Raw genomic sequence first — 4,516 nt, forward strand, 5'->3', positions numbered from 1 at the left:
AACCCTTTCACCCTCTTTCCCTCCCTCTCTCTCCCTTTTCTCCGCTGTCACCATTCTAACCCTCCTTTACTCCTTTTGTTGTCACCCTCCCTCCTTCCCTCCTCAGTCAACAGCCCTTCCTCACCCCCTCCTCACCCACCAACCCTCCCTCCTTCCCTCCTCAGTCACCAGCCTCCCTCCTTCCCTCCTTCCCTCCTCAGTCACCAGAAGCCTCCTCCCTTCCTCCTCAGTCTGCCCTCCCTCCTTCCCCTCCTCAGTCACCAGCCCTCCCTCACTTCCCTCTCACCCACCAGCACCTCCCTTCCTTCCCTCCTCACCCACAGCCCTCCTCCTTCCCTCCTCAATCACCAACCCTCCCTCCTTCCCTCCTCACCCCACAACCCTCCTCACTTCCCTCCTCACCCACAACCCTCCCTCCTTCCCTCCTCAACCACCAGCCCTCCCTCCTTCCTCCTCACCCACCAACGCCCTCCCTCCTTCCCTCCTCACCCACCAACCCTCCCTCCTTCCTCCTCAACCACAACCTCCTCCTTCCCTCCTCAGTCACCAACCCTCCCTCCTTCCCTCCTCAGTCACCAACCTCCCTCCTTCCCTCCTCCAGTCCACCAGCCTCCCTCCTTCCCTCTCCACCCACCAACCCTCCTTCCTTCCCTCCTCACCCCAGCCTCCCTCCTTCCCCTCCTCACCCACCAACCCTCCCTCCTTACCTCCTCACCCCACCAACCCTCCCTCCTTCCCTCCTCACCCACCAACCTCCCTCCTTCCCTCCTCAGCCACCAACCCTCCCTCCTTCCCTCCTCAGTCACCAACCCTCCCTCCTTCCGTCCTCAGTCACCAACCCTCCCTCCTTCCCTCCTCACCCACCAACCCTCCCTCCTCACCCACCAACCCTCCCTCACTCCCTCCACTAGCCAGGCCATCCTCCACTAACACCGCCTTATCAACCAAACTTTCCTCTAAGATTTTTTGTTTTAATATTTTTTTTTGTCCTACATTTTTACAATTCACAAACTTTCTTGGCTGGATACACGTCTCCGGATAGTGATATGGACACCATTTAATGTAAGATAATCCACCATTGAAGCTGTCAGAGGGAATTGGGGGAAGTGTGTGTGTGTGCGTGTGTGTGTAAGTGACGTTACAGTTTTGTTTTTTGCGTTTATGAATTTAAGAGAAAGAGAGAGAGAGAGAGAGAGAGAGAGAGAGAGAGAGAGAGAGAGAGAGAGACCACCTTCTCTCCTTCACTTCTCTTCAACTCCCACATCTTCAATATTTTTTTTTCAGTTGTAACTTTCTCTCTCTCTCTCAAGTCTCCTGCCGTCAGAGAATAATTCACCCATTGCCTTAACTTTCACTTATATTTCCTGCAACACTTTTGCACTTTTTATACTTTCTCTTGACTTTTCTTTTCTCCTTCTCGAGAGACTTTTATATATTTCGTAGTTTCAGTATCTCTCACGCTCCCTCATCTCTCTAGAAATTTCTCATGCCTCTCTCAGTATCTCTCACTCTCCCTCGTCACTCCACAAACATCTCATGCCTCTCTCAGTATCTCTCACCCTCCCTCGTCACTCCAACATCTCATGCCTCTTCAGTATCTCACCCTCCTCGTCACTTCCACAAAACATCTCTGGCTTCTCAGTATCTCTCACTCTCCCTCGTCACTCCACAAACATCTCATGCCTCTCTCAGTATCTCTCACTCTCCCTCGTCACTCCACAAACATCTCATGCCTCTCTCAGTATCTCTCACTCTCCCTCGTCACTCCACAAACATCTCATGCCTCTCTCAATCAGTCACTCACGTCTTTTCACCCTCCTCCATCTCTCTAAAAAGTCTCTCTTGTCTCTCATCTCCCAGGTTGGTAATATAATGGGGCTCCATCACGTCCCTCCCTTCTCTTTGATCAGAGACGCCCACCAACGTTCTTACAATCTAACCATTTAATACAATTTTCGTGTTTCCGGGAAAAGAGAATTTTGGGTAATTCTCTCTATCTTGTTATTGTTCAATTTGTCTCATTTGTCTTGTATTATTCTTAGGAATTATTTGTTTTCTTTTTATCCCCGTGTATTATTTTTCTTTGTCTACTTCTTCTTTATCTTTTTTTTTATATTCTTCTCCTTCTTCCTTTTCCTGTCTCTCCTGTTCCTGCTTCTTCTACCTACCCAAAACAAGCCCAAAACCTCCCCTACCTAACCACTCAAACCTAACCTAACCACCCACCCTCCTCCCCTTCACAAACGATCAACCCGCACCCCCATTTGCTATACTACTCTCAGGGTAAATAAATTCCCTTGGTTCCTGGACCCACACCCAAGCCAATGCGGAGAAACAGCATGTACCAGATCCCACACAAATTGGTTCCCTGGTTCTCCTTCAGTCGACATGAGGAACAGAATTGATGTGTTGTAGGGGGGGGGGAGGTAATCGATCATTTTTGTTGGGGGGGAAGAAGGAAGCGAAGGAGAGAAGGTAGGGTAGGGAAAGGAGGAGGGGGGGGGGACTGTTTCTGTCAAATTTATAGGGCGTTGTGTGTGTATAATTATGTAGTTGTCAATGTATGTGTGAGTCTAGGTATGAGGTTATGTTGTTGTGTGTGTGTGTGTGTGTGTGTGTGTGTGTGTGTGTGTGTGTGTGTTATACGTTAATAAGTGCCTGAGTGGATGATTTGACCGAGTGTTTGCCTTGTTTTTTATTAATGCATTAGTTTGGTTACGTCGATATTTTGTTTGAGGCAGTGTGTTTGCGTTTGTATGTATGTCCCTTACTGAAGTGATGATCTCTCTCTCTCTCCCATTTTACGAGAGGCACAACACAACATAAAAGAGCCCCAGAAACAAGACAAATAAACAAACAGACTAACAAACGGGACTTTATGACTTTTTTTTTTTTTTGCGCAATTAGTCCACCCGGGCACAGGTCACTGACCCACATCGAGGCCTGGGGGCGAAAATATGATGATGATGATGATGATGATGATGATGATGATATTAATAATAATAATAATAATAATAATAATAATAATAATAATAATAATAATAATAATAATAATAATAATAATAATAATAATAATAATAATAATAATAATAATAATAATAAAAAACCATAACAGAAATAAAAAAAATTAAAAAAATAGTAGTGAGAAACGATATACAGGTATGTATGTTGTGTTGTCAAAGTAAGAGAAACAATTGAGACCCTGGAATTGTGTGTAAATGAGGCAGAAAGTCAGATCAGCAACCTGGGACTTGGTCACAATGTTTGTGATGCCATATGACTGATGGAGATAAACGTAAACAAACCCACACCAAACATTTGTCTCCTGCCGTGATGTCTGTTTGTGTTCAGACTTAACAAACATTTGAGTTTTGACATAAATGTGTGATCCGACGTCTACAAGCGTTTGTGCTTCAAATCAGCAAACGTTTATACCCTTACACTTCAGCTGTTGGAAGCGAGATGATAAAAAAAAATTGTGTCGTGCAACTGATGTAAGATTACGAACGACTAACTGACCAAGTGTCTCTCTCTCTCTCTCTCTCTCTCTCTCTCTCTCTCTCTCTCGTCATCTGCTTCCCATCATACACGAGGAACAATAAACAAATACTGAATAAAAGAATTCCAGGGCGTAAAAAAGTTTCCCTCCTCGTAAAATTAAAAGGGATTAAACCTGCCAGATTAATAGCCACTTTCTGGGACCTAAGATTAGCACTAAGGACGGGCCTTAACGATCCAAACAGACCTGTAATTACCAATTGCTTTTGGAATTAACTCAGCTGTCTTCTCTGATGCCAGGTCCCTTATTAGGGAGGGGGTGGAGAGGGAGGGGGGTGTAGCTCTACTGGGTTCACACAGTGTACTCAGTGGAGGAAGCTAACATTCAGGTATAATTAACCTCAAGATTGGTAAATAAAATTAACTTACAGAACTAATACTATTCACTGATGCTGTCATAATCCTAGCTATCTCTACTCAGTCTCTATGCCCTTATATTATTATATGTTAACACAGGTTGAAGCAATAAGTCAGTAAGCTTTACAGTAAGTGTATTCTGGGGTAGGGAGTCTCCACGCGGCCGCTGAACCAAACATCAACGCGAGTGTTCACAAACGCATGGAACGAAATAACATTCACAATTATATATCATAATGCAAACATGACATAAAAAAACATTGCCTTCCATAACACCGTAAATATAAAGCAATTTTTTGTTCACAAACTAATTAATTCCCAAATACCAACTGGTTCATTCTGTCCACTGTCAATCACACGCATTCGAATCTGAACAAGATTCCTACCGGGATAGAGTGCAAAGATCCCTCTGTGGAAACTGGATCATGGACAAGTAAATATGTAGAGAAATTTTGCGATTCTAGCACGAGTGTGTAGGTGAGTGTTTAGAGAAGTTAATGAGCCATTATGTGTGACGAGTTGATGTGATTTTTGTGTTGTGATACATGTTTCCTGTCGCCAGTGCTTCAGGGCCGTGTTCGATGTTGTCCCGTAGTGTTGG

This window comes from Homarus americanus, unplaced genomic scaffold (genome assembly GCF_018991925.1).
Source record: "Homarus americanus isolate GMGI-L3 unplaced genomic scaffold, GMGI_Hamer_2.0 scaffold13846, whole genome shotgun sequence".
NCBI lineage: Eukaryota > Metazoa > Arthropoda > Malacostraca > Decapoda > Nephropidae > Homarus > Homarus americanus.